At 40.7% G+C, this 16,159-nt stretch overlaps 1 protein-coding gene across 1 annotated transcript in view; it reads right to left on the bottom strand.

Annotated features, from left to right (window-relative positions):
• The window catches only part of LOC136155165 (band 4.1-like protein 2), a gene marked incomplete at its 3' end in the record, with an annotated part of 146,863 nt that overhangs the window by 47,203 nt on the left and 83,501 nt on the right, over positions 1 to 16,159 (bottom strand). The gene's annotated exons all lie outside the window — the stretch shown is intronic.

Raw genomic sequence — 16,159 nt, 5'->3', positions numbered from 1 at the left:
TCTATAATCAAAACTCCCAAACGCCACACACACCACCCAACCTCATACACAATTTTCTTATTATATGTGATGATAAAAAAAATATCTAGGGGTCCCAATCTAAACCAAATGAAGACATCATAGGAGTGAAGGAAATGCATCTAATATTCAATCCTATCACAACTAATGAAAAGAAAACTGAAATTAAATCTAAAACTATCTGGTTGTCTAAAATTTACACAAAGAAAGAAGGACTTTCAAAGTATCATAGTACCACTGACATTAAAAAAAAAAACAAAAACAGGCAGGCATGTGAAAAGATACTCAACATCATTAATCAAAGAAACGCAAACTAAAACCAGAATGAGATATCACCTCACACCTGTCAGAATGGCTATCCTCAAAAAGAACACAAACAACGAATGTTGACACGGATGCTGAGAAAAAGGAATTCTCAAACACTGATGCTCTGAATGGAAATTGGTGCAACCACTGTGGAACAGTACAGAGGTTTCTCAAAACTGAAAGAACTACTGTGTGATTCAGCAATTTCACTTCTGGGTAAATATCAGAAACAAACAAACAAACACACTGAATTTGAAAAGATATACACACCTCAACATTCATAGCAGCATTATTTACAATTACCAAGTCATGGAAGCAACCTCCATACCCCTCAATAGAAGAGTGGATAAAGATGCGGCATATATAGACAGTGAAATACTCAGTCACAAAAAAGAATGAAGTTTTTCCATTTGCATCTGGAGGGTACTAAGCTAAATGAAATAAGTCAGACAGAGAAAGATAAATAATGTATGATATCACTTACATGCAGAATCTAAAAAATAGATTTAATGAATATAACAAAATAGAAACAGATTCACAGATACAGAGAACAAATTAGTGGTTGGTTACCAGTGGTGAGTGTGAAGGGGGGATGGGCAGAATAGGGGTAAGGGATTAAGAAGTACGAACTACAAAGAACAAAATAAATAAGCTACAAGGATACATTATACAACACAGGGAATATAGCCAGTATTTTATAATAACTGTTAATGGAGTAGAAACTTTGAAAATAGTGAATCACTATGTTGTACACCTATAACTTACATAATACTGCACATCAACTATACTTCAATAAAAACAGTTTTTAAATAAAAAAAATTAGGCAGGGACAGCAGACACAGCACTCTCTCCTTGCTTGCCAATGGTAAAAGAATTCAAAGACCTGGTGCACTAACCAGTGGAAAATTTCACAGCTATCTTCAAAAGAGGTACAAACTTGAAAAGTTCAAAAAACAAAGTACATTGGATTTTTATTTTTTTAAGATTTATTGAAGTATAATTCGCATACCATAAAATCCACCCTTTTAAACTATACAGTTAATGATTCTAAGTATATTCAAAACGTTGTACAACCATCACCACTCTCTAATCCTAGAACATTTTCATCATCCCAAAAAGAAGCCCTGTGTCATTAATAGTTACTGTCCAACCTCCCCTTCCTGCAGCCCACTGAGATCATGAAACTACTTTCACTTTGTACAGATTTGCCTATTTGCCATTTCAAATAAACGGAATCATACAATATGTTGCATTTTCACTTAGCATAATGTTTTTAAGGTTCATCCATGTTGTAGGACATATCAGTACTACACTTGTTTTTTTAATTATTCACTTCTTTTGCAAATCATATATCTGAGGAGTCCAATATCCAAAATATACAAAGAACTATTTTTTTACACAAAATATTTGTATACAAAATATACAAAGAGGAAAAGGAGTAGGTCAAGGCTGTATATTGTCACCCTGCTTATTTAACTTATATGCAGAGTACATCATGAGAAACGCTGGGCTGGAGGAAGCACAAGCTGGAATCAAGATTGCCGGAAGAAATATCAATAACCTCAGATATGCAGATGACACCACCCTTATGGCAGAAAGTGAAGAACTAAAGAGCCTCTTGATGAAAGTGAAAGAGGAGAGTGAAAAAGTTGGCTTAAAGCTCAACATTCAGAAAACTAAAATCATGGCATCCAGTCCAATCACTTCATGGCAAATAGATGGGGAAACAGTGGAAACAGTGGCTGACTTTATTTTTCTGGGCTCCAAAATCACTGCAGATGGTGATTGCAGCCATGAAATTAAAAGACGCTTACTCCTTGGAAAGAAAGTTATGACCAACCTAGACAGCATATTAAAAAGCAGAGACATTACTTTGCCAACAAAGGTCCATCTAGTCAAGGCTATGGTTTTTCCAGTGGTCATGCATGGATGTGAGAGTTGGACTGTGAAGAAACCTGAGCGCCGAATTGATGCTTTTGAACTGTGGTGTTGGAGAAGACTCTTGAGAGTCCCTTGGACTGCAAGGAGATCCAACCAGTCCATCCTAACGGAGATCAGTCCTGAGTGTTCATTGGAGGTACTGATGTTGAAGCTGAAACTCCAATACTTTGGCTACCTGATGTGAAGAGCTGACTCATTTGAAAAGACCTTGATGCTAGGAAAGATTGAGGGCCGGAGGAGAAGGGGACGACAGAGGATGAGATGGCTGGATGGCATCACCAACTCAATGAACATGAGCCTGGGTGGCCTCCAGGAGTTGGCGTTGGACAGGGAGGCCTGGCGTGCTGTGGTTCATGGGGTCACAAAGAGTCGGACACGACTGAGTGACTGAACTGAACAAAGAACTCTTACAACTCAATAGTAAAGAACAAAAAAGTATTATTTTTTTAATGGGCAAAGGCTTTGAGTAGAATTCCTCCAAAGAAAAAAATGACCAATAAGTACTTGAAATGATTCCGAACATTATTAGTCATTAGGGAAGTGCAAATCAAAACCACTATGAAATACCACTTCACATCCACTAGTATGGCTATAACCAAAGACAATAACACATACTGGTGAGGTTGACCCTCAACATTGCTGGAAACAATGTAAAATGGTACAGCCACTTGGAAATCAGTTTGGCAATTCCTCAAAAGAGTGAACATGAAGCTACTGTATGACTCAGCAATCCCACTCCTGGGTGCACGCCCAAAAGAAAAGAAAATATATGTTTACCCCAAAACTTGTTAATGAACTTTTCTAACAGAACAATTGAAAACAGTCAAAAAATGGAAACAATCCAAATGCCCACCAACTAAAGGATGGATAAACAGAACGTGGTCCATCTACACAAAAGAATATTAAGCAGTTCTGAAAAGGAATGAAATACTGATACATGCTTCCATATGAAACTTGAAAACATTATGCTAAGTGAAAGAAGCCAGATACAAAAAGCCATTTGTATAAAATTTCCTGAAAAGACAAATATTCAGAAGTGAGGAATAAACTAGTGTTGCCAAGGGCTAAAAGGAACGGAGAATGGGGAGCAAGTGTAATAGGTACAGGGTTTCTTTCTGAGGTAATGAAAGTATTTTGGAATTCGACATGATAGTTGAACAACCTTGTGAATATACTCAAAATCACTAAATTGTGAACTTTAAAGGGATGTCTCAATTAAAAAATAACTTTTAAATTGTTATATACTTCCAATAGGCAGGCATAAAAACGTTCACTTAGTCAGCCCATATTTCATGGGCATAGGGCTTCCCTGGTGGCTCAGTGGTAAAGAATCCATCTGCTATGCAGGAGACTGCCTATAATGCAGGAGATGCAGGTTCAGTCCCTGGCAGGGGAAGATGTCCTGGAGAAGGAAATGGCAACCGACTCTAGTACTCTTGCCTGGAAAATCCCATGGGCAGAGGAGCCTGGCGGCCTACAGCCCACTGTGTTGCAAGACTCAGACACAATATAGCCACCAGCCACCATCGCAATGTGCCAAGTATGAAGCACGTGAATAAAGACTACCATCCAAGGACAGTGAGTTACAGATAAATCAAAAGCACGCTGCTCAAAGAGCACGGGATGAACGCTTAACCAGGATTAGAACGAGAGAGTTATCAGACAAGTCTTTCTACAAAAGTCAACATTTGAGTTGCTTTAAAATAATGGGTCAAAATGGGAAGCATGTGCCAGACATAGGCAAGTGTGGAGAAACATGAGAACACTCCTTCCATAGGAAACTCAAAAGTGCTGAACAATAACACACTGGACAAGTGAAGTGGTGGCTTGTGAGTGGAAGGAGGAAGGTGAATTGGTGATGATGAAGTAGGAGAAACAGGCTGAAGCCAGAACACAAAAGGTTCTGCATGTCATGCTAAGAAATGTCTGGAGGTTGATTTAAAAGCAATGAGAAGTCATATAAGAACTTCAAATAGAGGAGTAAAGTAATCAAATTCATATTTGGGATAGCCCAACCTTGTTATAAGTAGAGGATGAGAGAAAAGGATGAAATAGAAAGGTATCTAGGAGGCTGATGCCATAATCCAAGCATGAGAAGATAATGGTCTACACTATGGCAGAAGCAATTAGGTATAGGGTAAGAAATGAATCTGATGGTCAAGACAAAGACTGAACATGATGTGGCATCTATCTGCAATCAGCAAGTCAATGAGAAGAACGAGTCCAGGAAAAGTCCCGGGTCACAAGAGACTGGGATGATGTTAGAACCATGCATGGAAATAGGGAACACAAGGAAAAGAAGGTCTGGTTGACACAAACCTGGTTTTTAGTTCACCGTGACTAAGGAGTCTGTGGAGGTGTTCAGCTGGCCACCTGACACACGAGTCTTAAAGGAAGACCACACACACACTAGAGATTTGGGAGCTGTCGCCACGTGAGAGGCAGCTGAAGGCACAAGTGACAGTGGTATCACCCAGGGAAAGAAGTGTGGTCTGAGCCTCGAGGGCCCTGAAGAGAAGCCTTCTAACCCCAGCATTTGAGAGCCAGGCAGAGGGACAAAGGCGAGAAGAAACACACAGTCAAACAAGGGGGTTAGAGGACGGTGATGTCCCTGAGGGCAGTGCTACAGAGGAGGGAATAGTCAGGTAACTGTGTTAAATGCATGTCCAATCTTACATCTTATTTTTACATGCATGAAGTTCAAAATCATGTCTTCCAGTAAGGCTCTTATATGAGTACTTGAACTAGCTCCATATTGTACAGAAAATCTTTTTTCCTTCTTTAAGGTACCATTTTCCAGGTACCAATTAAGTGGAAAATACTATTTACATTGATCATGAAGTGAGCAAAGCTGACTTTTGGCAATACTCTCTAATTACATTTGAAGAGCCAAATCAATGTCCTGGTAAAAATTAAAATTAAAATGCCTCATACTTTCCTAAGCTAACAAAGATAATTGGCAGTTCTCTGACTACTTTAGCTGTGAGAAACAATCTGGAGACTGATCAACTAAAGCTGATTTGGGGTCAAAATATTTCAGAAGCAATGAAATATAAAACTAAAGTTTCCACTATTATGTTAAAAGTATTCAGTTCAGTTCAGTCACTCAATCGTGTCCGACTCTTTGCAACCCCATGGACTACAGCACGCCAGGCTTCCCTGTCCAATATCAACTCCCAAGCCTTGCTCAAACTCATGTCCATCAAGTCAGTGATGCCATCCAACCATCTCATCCTCTGTCATCCCCTTCTCCTCCTGCCCTCAATCTTTCCCAGCATCAGGGTCTTTTCCAATGAGTCAGCTCTTTGCATCAGGTGGCCAAAGTATTGGAGTTTCAGCTTCAGCATCAGTCCTTCCAATGAATATTCAGGACTGATTTCCTTTAGGATTGACTAGTTGGATCTCTTTGCAGTCCAAGGGACTCTCAAGAGTCTTCTCCAACACCACAGTTCAAAAGCATCAGTTCTTTGGCACTTAGCTTTCTTTATATTTTCTTTATATTTAAAAGTATTACTATTTGCATTTTAATCATAAACTCTATTATTCACTGCTTACTGGGTCAGACATCACGTATATGATTTCTGCTTCTCACAACATCCCACAGGGCAGGTATTAGCCCCTTTGTACAGTAATAAGTGGAAGAGTGGCTTGTTAGGTTACTTGTTAAGTGACTTGTCTAAGGCCAATGAATGGAGGACCACACAGGTGTGTACACCTATATTTTGTGATGCAGTCACAGCTCCACTGTATATCAAAGATTGAATCAACCAGAGCCCATGGCTTACTCCTTAAAAGAAAATTCACGTCAGTCTATCAAAATGACCACAGAGTAACATGACTCTATTCTGAGATTTGCTGTAATTAGCCCAGCGTGCAAATGTGTGTGTGCTCAGATGTGTCTGTCTCTTTGAGACTCATGGAATGTAGCCCACCAGGCTCCTCTGTCCACAGGATTTTCCAGGCAAGAACACTGGAGTGGACTGCCATTTCTGTCTCCAGGGGATCTTCCCAACCAGGGAACTGAACCTGCATCTCCTGTGTCGGTAAGCGGATTCAGCTTCTTTACCACCTCACCACATGGAAAGCCCTCTCCTCCCCCAAATAAGAAATGTACAGAGGCGTTCTCACCACAAAGAAAACCGTATCTGAAGGTTACTACCTGGCCATGCAACCACAATTGAGCTGATGGGTCAAAACCAAAACCAAGGTGCTGCTACAGACCCAAAGAGGACAGATAAACCACACTGCACCACCAAGCCTCACAAAGCAGCCCTCTTCAAGCACCATGTACTCGCAAGACTTGTTTTAAGCATTTCAAAGCCGAGCAGTGTTGCCCATCAAAGGAAATTACAAGATAAATTACAATGGAAATGGCTAATTGAATTGTAAATATTCAACAATAGGGTGGATATAATTTATGTAAATATGTACATTCTTAAAATAGTCTCAAGAGATCGTGTTTAGATCAAACTTAAACACTACCTTCTTTGTTGATAAAACGGTTTCTTGAACAAATTACCACCATCAAGAAAACATGATTATAGCACATCCATTCACCGTAATTATCATGCCTGCACCACTCCGAGCTCCAAATGTGGATAAGCCTTTAAATACCACTGCCCACTAAAATGGAAACTCCTGCAGTGGAACGCAAGCCCTCCACTAAAATGAAAGCCCCCTGAGGGTTGAGATCTTGGGATCTTTCTTTTATTTCACTGCTATGTTCCCAGCATCTAGACTGGCACATAAGGGACATCAGATAAATATTTACTGAATGAGTGTTGTCTGGACTAATACCTTCATTTTATCTTATCAACAAGGAAACTTGAGGCTCAGCAAGACTAGGAGATTTGCCTGAGATTACAAAGCCAGGTGGGCAAAGCCAAAACCAGAAAGCACTCAAACTCAAGCAATCATTCCACTAAGCTTTAATTACAAATACCTAAAATCCATCATTAATATAGTTACATAACATACTAAGTAAAGACCACCCTACTTATCAGCAACCAAAAAGAACACTGCTGTGAACAGTCAGCCCATTAGACAGGCATGAGCTTTTGACACAATTACCATGTTGGCAAGCTCCATCTGGGTTGATAAAAGCGTTCATTATTGTAATAGCTCCATGAGAAAAAGCACACATCATTTAACACACAACCAAGCAGAAAACTATCACCACCAGAAGAGCAGCACAGGTCAGGTAAAGAGCTGTATTACATGAAACGATTCTTTTTTCTGATGTTGAAAAAAGGAGGCAGGCTCCAAGGAGCAGTCACTACCACTAGCCTAAACTATCTACCCTGTAATATTATGCTAACACCGTTAGCAAAACAACAGCCCTTAAAAAGAGGACAAACAGTAAGCAAAGCCAAGCAAGAAGATTCACAATCTAGACACTCCTACAAAGAACTTCAAGCAGAAGTTCATGTTCACTATTGGGTCCAGATGTTTCCTTAAAACCTTGAGAGAAGCAGCTACTCTAAGAGTCCTCACTGTTAGTAAAACCCCTGTCCAGGAGGAAGGGGGCAGGAGCTGCTGCCGACTGAGTAACTCCCACCCCCTGCTGCGATCACAAGCAACAGGAGGTCTTTGATTTCTATGACAGAGCTCAATCCATTCGTGAGAATTCAAGATTTACAGAATGGGGCACATGCATTTCTAAACTTGAAAAACGGAGGTAAGGTATGGCAAGAGGCTTTCCTTTGAGACAGGAACAAAATGTGCCAGAAAGGCAAACTTTAAAAATATTGGCAACGTGTACACAGTTCCAATTTGGTCACTTTCCAGTGTGACAAATCCTGTTTTTAATCCATCGTTGTGACTGGGCAGAGGATATAGGGAGCCACTTTCTGAAACCCACAATCACTTTCTTACGTTCATCTCCCCAAACAGATCCCTGGATCCCAAGAAAACAAATTTCCTGGATCCCAAGAAAAGGTCTTTTAATACACCTACTACCTTCTTTTATGTGAATGTGAGAAAAACAAAACAGCAACCCCAAAAAAGGAATGACTAAGCAGTCACCTAACTGTACCTAGGAAGTAATAAGAGCAATGCTTCTCAAATAATTGTCAACATTTTTTTTAAGGGAAGGAGGGAAGAAGAGGAGGAAGAAAGGAAGGAAAGAAGAAAAATATCTGGAGAGAGAGAAGGAATAACAAAAGCAGGCAGGCTGAGAGCCGACTGAAAGTAATTCCTCTCCTTTGTAGGCTTATTTTTCTTCAGTGTCAAAAGGTCTAGAAAATACTATATCCCATGTCCAAATACATACAACTACATTTCAAAGGGAGTATTTGTTAGTTTAAATTATCTATACAGTGAGGGTAAACAAGAGTTATTTTTTAAATAATTCAATGCTGCCCACCCTAGTTACCTTAATAACACATTACATCGTTTGTTTGGTTTCTTTTAAAGGGATAAAGGGCCTTTAAGAGAGAGAGAACTATTCTATAAAGATATAAGTAAACATCTGGTTTAAATTAAACCCACATATACAAAAGATATGAACTGTAGCCCTTTGCTAACTCAAGTCTAGGCAGGATCGGATTACATTCAGAGCATGAATTTCCTCCAGCCTTTCCGCTACTTTTTAACAGAACTCAAATTTTGTTCAGCTTTTCTCTCTTTTCCACATGCGTGCCAGCAGAGGCTGGCTCCAGGTCAGGCCACAAGGTAATGGTGTGCTGGTGTAGGATAATCATGGTAGCTCCCCATCCCTCTGCCAGGAAAGCATGTAAAAGTCTGTTGGTGGGCTCCTGGGGAAGGACGCCTCTGTCTAGAGAGAGCCACAAGAAGAGAAGGCCCCCTCTCCTGCCTCTAAACACTGTGTATGTGGTTCCCGGAAATGCTGTTACCAGCCTGAATAATCCATGAGGAGGGAAGGCCTGGAGACAAAGTGACATATAGCAGAAGGCACTGGGAAAAGCTACAGGGAAGGGGACCAGCCTGCTGGGCATGCTACCGGTGACCAGGTCCTGGAGTTGAGCTTCCCATCACGTGAGATAACATACTGCTCCCCATGGTTTAAACAATTAAACCAGGGGGTACGCTTCCTTGCAGTCACTATTAGTCTCTGCATATTCTGAGGCAAGCATTAGAAACCAAGCCCTAAGAAAGTAGGAATACATACAGAACCAGCTCAGGCGATTATTACTCCCCACTGGGTTTTAGAGCCCTCACGCCTAAAAGCTATGGTTGTCCAAATGCCCCACTTTTTCCAGATGTTCAATCTTTTAAAACCTAGTATTAGAGTTAATGGTCTTCCCTGGTAGCCCAGCTGGTAAACAATCTGCCTGCAATCCAGGAGACCCCGGTTCGATTCCTAGGTCAGGAAGATCCCATGGAGAAGGGATAGGCTACCCACTCCAGTATTCTTGGGTTTCCTTGGTGGCTCAGATGGTAAAGAATCTGCCTGCAATGCGGGAGACCTGGATTTGATCCCTGGGTTGGGAAGATCCCCTGGAGGAGGACATGGCAACCCACTCCAGTATTCTGCCTGGAGAATCCCCATGGACAGAAGAGCCTGGCAAGTTACAGTCCAAGGGTCATTAAAACGTCAGACACGATTGAGTGAATAAGCACTGCACAGCACATTGGAATTAATATTAGTGAGATAAGCCATTAATTCTTCATTCTATCAACTCTAAAAACGAAACAAACTATCTTAGAGTTCAAAGTATGATTCCCCTTATTAGTACACTGGAGAGGAGGGTATGTGAAAATCAAGGCATTATTCTCCACAATGTCAAAGCCCCAAAACACCTAAGATAAGTGCTAACAATCTGATTTGTTAAAAGCAAGTCTCTGCTGTTCCCATTAAGAATCAAGTCAAGAAAAAAATCTGAGCAAGGCAAAGTCTCTTCCGCAGGCAACTAGGGTCATCCGAGGAACAGCTGCCCTTTCCCAGAGCTCAGGATACCAGAGGCTACTATGCATAAATCACAAAGGATCCCAAAGCTCCACACCATCGTTCTCATAATCAAAATGCACATGAACCTTGTCGTTTGGGGCGCTCCAGCCTCACACCCTCATCAAGGTGACAGAGACATCCAGAATGCTGTTGACTCCTCTGTTAATCAATTACGGACACTGAGTTGTGGGCTCAGAATTATCAATGAACTGTGTTTGCTCAAATTCCTTCTCTCAGACGGGGCCCTGGATTTTTGTAAAGGCGAGAGCCAGAGCTACATTCTTTTTTTTTTTTTTTTTTTTTTTGGAGAATTTTAAGCATTACTTTATTTTATTTTTTTTTAATTTTTATTTTTCAGTGGGTTTTGTCATACATTGATATGAATCAGCTATAGAGTTACACGAATTCCCCATCCCGGTCTCCCATCCCACCTCCCTCTCCACCCGATTCCTCTGGATCTTCCCAGCCCACCAGGCCCAAGCACTTGACTCATGCCTCCCACCTGGGCTGGTGGTCTGTTTCACCACAGATAATATACATGCTGTTCTTTCGAAACATCCCACCCTCCCCTTCTCCCACAGAGTTCAAAAGTCTGTTCTGTACTTCTGCGTCTCTTCTTCTGCCCTGCATATAGGGCCATCGTTACCATCTTTCTAAATTCCGTATATATCTGTTAGTATACTGTAACGTTCTTTATCTTTCTGGCTCACCTCACTCTGTATAATGGGCTCCAGTTTCATTTTGTGTGCGAAATCTTTGGATAAAATAACATGATGATTTGGAGATCAAGTCTAGGAACTGAAGAGACCAGGGTTAGGATTCCAACTGTCTCATACTAGCCATGGAACCAGAGACAAGTTATTGAGACTCACTGAGTCTCAGTTTCCTCATCAGCAAAACGGGATATTTATACATACCCACTGGGGGACTATAAGGGCTAAATTAGATGCTATACATAAAGTGCCTGGCACAAAATAAACTCATAATAAATGCTGGGCCACGGTCATCATATAGGGATTCTAAAAAAGAAGGGACTATATCTGAATCTTCACTAATCTTCCTGGTTCCAAATAGGAAAAGGAGTACATCAAGGCTGTATATGGTCACCCTGCTTATTTAACTTATATGCAGAGTACATCATGAGAAACACTGGGCTGGAGGAAGCACAAGCTGGAATCAAGATTGCTGGGAGAAATATCAATAACCTCAGATATGCAGATGACACCACCCTTATGGCAGAAAGGGAAGAAGAACTAAAGAGCCTCTTGATGAAAGTGAAAGAGGAGAGTGAAAAAGCTGGCTTAAAGCTCAGCATTCAGAAAACTAAGATCATGGCATCTGGTCCCATCACCTCCTGGGAAATAGATGGGGAGACAGTGGAAACAGTGTCAGACTTTATTTTGGGGAGCTCCAAAATCACTGCAGATGGTGACTGCAGTCATGAAATTAAAAGACACTTACTCCTTCAAAGGAAAGTTATGACCAACCTAGACAGCATATTAAAAAGCAGAGACATTACTTTGCCAACAAAGGTCCATCTGGTCAAGGCTATGGTTTTTCCAGTGGTCATGCATGGATATGACAGTTGGACTGTGAAGAAACCTAAGTGCCGAAAAATTGATGCTTTTGAACTGTGGTGTTGGAGAAGACTGTTGAGAGTCCCTTGGACTGCAAGGAGATCCAACCGGTCCATCCTAAAGGAGATCAGTCCTGGGTGTTCATTGGAAGGACTGATGCTGAAGCTGAAACTCCAATACTTTGGCCACCTGATACGAAGAGCTGACTCATTGGAAAAGACTCTGAGGCTGGGAGGAATTGGGGGCAGGAGGAGAAGGGGATGACAGAGGATAAGATGGTTGGATGGCATCACCGACTCGATGGGCATGAGTTTGAGTAAACTCCGGGAGCTGGTGATGGACAGTGAGGCCTGGCATGCTGTGATTCATGGGGTCGCAAAGAGTCAGACACGACTGAGCGACTGAACTGAACTGAATATCTGAATCTTCACTAAGGATATTAATAGTAAGAACAGAAATAACAATAAATAATGAAAATATCAGCTATTGGCTGAGGACTTTTCTAGAGATTTTACCTGAAGCAATTCCTTTAATACTCACAACCTTTGTGGTAGAAACTAAAATTACTTTCATGCTGCAGATGAAGAAGGTAAAAGAGGATCAAGAAGGTAAATGAGGTACCCCAATGTTCATCGCAGCACTGTTTATAATAGCCAGGACATGGAAGCAACCTAGATGCCCATCAGCAGACGAATGGATAAGGAAGTTGTGATACATATACACAATGGAATATTACGCGGCCATTATAAAGAATTCGTTTGAATCAGTTCTAATGAGGTAGATGAAAGTGGAGCCCATTATACATAGTGAAGTAAGCCAGAAAGAAAAACACCAATATAGTATACTAATGCATATATATGGAATTTAGAAAGATGGTAACGATAACCCTATATGCAAGACAGAAAGAGACACAGATGTATAGAACAGACTTTTGGACTCTGTGGGAGAAGGCGAAGGTGGGATGTTTCGAGAGAACAGCATCGAAACATGTATATTATCTATAGTGAAACAGATCACCAGTCCAGGTTGAATGCATGAGACAAGTGCTCGGGGCTGGTACACTGGGATGACCCAGAGGGATGGGATGGGGAGGGATGTGGGAGGGGGGTTCAGGATGGGGAACACATGTAAATCCATGGCTGATTCATATCAATGTATGGTAAAAATCACTACAACATTATAAAGTAATTAGCCTCCAACTAATAAAAATAAAGGAAAAAATAAATAAAATATCAAAAAAAATAAAAATTCAAAAACAAAAAAAAAGAAGAAGAAGAAGGTAAATGAGGATCAATGCCATGAGCAGAGCCACACAACCAGTAAACAGAAGAGCCAGGATCCAAACCCAGGCCATCTGGCTCCAAAGACTTCGGACAATCCTGCCAGCAGTCTCAAACAAGTCCACCGTCGTATAATCAGCATCGAGTACAATTCCTTAAAGTTCATTATTTGTTGAAAAACAAAAATCCATAAACTATTACTACCATTTGGTGGTCGTCTACAATCCAAAGCAACATGTTTTAACAGAGCCCCTGATAAATTTTACCCATTCTCAGGATGTGGGTTTTATCAGCATCTTAGCCCCTTCTTTCAAACAAATGTTTTCTTAGGACTGTCATAACCTATGTACCAGACATCAGTAACACAGATGAAAGAACCTACTCTTAGCAGCAATACATATTTAAACCACTTGCCATTAATTCAGAACTTTTGGTAACTTAAATTCAGAAATCACAACCAGTTTGAAAAGCTGACCATGGTTTTCTTTACATCCACCATTGTCATCTCTTCAGGAAGTCACACATGGGAAATCATGGTGAAAGTCTCATAAAACACAAATAGGCATCACGCTTTTTAAAGAGCACTTAATTCTCACTCTCAATTGTATTTGCTAGAAACATATTTGCTCTATAGCAGAATTTAAGTAATTTGAATAAAAAGCCTAATAAAATAGCCCTGGTTACAGATTTCTTCAACATCAAAACTGCAAAACAGGGAGTTTAAGGGAGAATGGACATGGGTGTATGTACGGCTGAGTCCCGTCGTTGTTCATCTGAATCTGTCACAACATTGTTAACAGGCTATACCCCAATACAAAATAAAAAGTTAAAGAAAAAACTTCCAAAATAAATTGTCAGCTAGGCTGACCAACCATCCAATAGCGGAAAAAGTGACTGAAAGATGAGTAAAAAGAGGAAAAAAAAGAAATACAAAGGACCCATGAAATGTATGAACCCATGAAAAGATGCTTACCACACTCATAGTAAAATAAATACAGTCTAAAAATTTAGCATGGAAAAATCCAAAAACTTAATCATGTAATCACTGAGCAAGATTATGGGAACAGAGGCATTCTCAGATAATTGCCAGTAAAAGAGTAAATTGGGACAGATCCAATGGGAGTCAGTTTGCCAACAAGTATCAAAGTTCCAAATGTGTACACATTCTAAACCAGTTCCTCTGCTTGTGGGGATGTATCCTACAGATACATCTGAATATGTACAACACTTACGCACTGATGATTCCCTATAACACTGCTTGTAACAGCAACAGATCAATGTTCATCAATAGGTGACACTATGTGACCTTCATACAACAGAATACTATGCAGCTATAAAGAAAAAGAAGGTTTCCACCTATTACAGAAATATCTCCCAGTTACCCAAGTCCAAAAAGCAAGATTCAGACAGCACATCAGACAAGCCGCGCCTTGTGGGCTGAAGTAATGTGTGCGGGAGGTGTAAGTGTGTGAATCCACGTGCACGCATCCATCTGTATAAGCATGACGAAAACAGCAGTGATTACGGGGAATGGATGACGACTGGGTGGATGAAGTGCAGAGATGCAGATATGGAGACAAAGACATCACTGAGTGGACGTCTGCAAACTGAAGATTTAAACACTTTATTAGGAGGACAATACTCATGCATTAAAATGTTTTATGCATTAAGTGAACCCAGCACGATCGGTCGGGTTTCTTGGAGACAACCTGAATGCCACACTGCCACAAGTGACGATGTCACTTTGACCCGTCACATAGCTCTGACCTCACAAATGAACGGTCTGGGTGCAAAAGCCTTCCAATCTATTCCAGCTCGGCAGCAGCATTAAGACAGCCTAAAATAAAATTGATTTCTTAGCATATGACCTTTAAGATTATCTCTACATTCTCAAAAGAATATTTCTCCTAGCCTCTGATTCAGAATACTTTACAAACCCACGCCTTACCCTGCATAGCCTGTTCTTTAAAGCAGGAAAAGCTCAAACACCTAAGCTTTTACAGCAGCGAGATAGACATCTTTTAAGAAGTTCATCAAGTATTCATTTCATAAAAATAATAATAGCCCCTAGAGTTCCTTAGGAAACCTTGGCAGCTTTTTATCCTTCTCAGAGTGAAGCTAAAACAAAAATCTGTCTTTTGCTAACAAAAATATCTGTGCCTACACAGGTTGGCCGAAAAAAAAATTAGTATTCCTTATTCTCTGGTGGAGGAGTTAGAACAGAGAACTTGGAAATAACTTCTCTGAAAGTTGAGGAAATGTTTTCAAAGGAGAGTAAAACAGCATGGGAAGATTCTTATTAAATTCCTAAGCTGGTCACACACAAACATCTCCAATCTTGATCTGCAGCTTCCTCCTCATTTAGAGGGAAAGGCAATTGGCTTGAGCAGCATGAGGATGTCGTGTTTCCTGTCCACACCGCTTCCCCACCCCGCATCTGCTCCTGCGCTCCCATGAAGGGGGTACTGTTGTGCAAATAAGTTAACTGCATGTTCCCAGTCCACTGGTAGGCAGCCGGCAACTTCTCGATAACTGTCTTTTGTGATGTTCCTAGTGTTCGGGGAACACTGCTTTGGACCACCATCATTAAACAGAATGTTCTATGGAGAAGAAAAATATACCTACTTGCAGTTTCTTCCAATGATGTCATAACTAGGCTTCCAACAGCAAAAACACCACCAAAATTCTCACCTTGTCATAAGAGATACCAAGGAATACACTTCTGAATCATCCCACAACCACCTTCTGAGAGGGATCCTTACTCAGCCCCAACATAAAACTCACCTGATATCAAGCGGTCATCTACAACCAGTCTAATATTATTTCTGTGTGAAGTAAACTCTAAATTCTTTAGCTAAAAAATAACAGTGGTTCAGGAGGCTTTTCCCAAATAAGCTAACAACAAATCCACCAAGGTTAACTGCACAGGATAAATGCACAGGCTGCAGACGCTGCATTTTAATAGGTCATAAGACAAAAGCCTGTCAAACTCAATCAACTCCTCAGGCCATGACAAGGCTACCAGGCTGGAGCCTACACTGATCTCACACTTTCAAATCCTCTTCTCCATAAGCTTTGGAACACTGCAGTTGATAGGCATAAATATCTAAACCTTGTCAAAAAATGCA

The sequence above is a fragment of the Muntiacus reevesi genome, unplaced genomic scaffold (assembly GCF_963930625.1).
Source record: "Muntiacus reevesi unplaced genomic scaffold, mMunRee1.1 SCAFFOLD_162, whole genome shotgun sequence".
Classification (NCBI taxonomy): Eukaryota; Metazoa; Chordata; class Mammalia; order Artiodactyla; family Cervidae; genus Muntiacus; species Muntiacus reevesi.
This window is presented reverse-complemented; position numbering and strand designations above follow the sequence as displayed.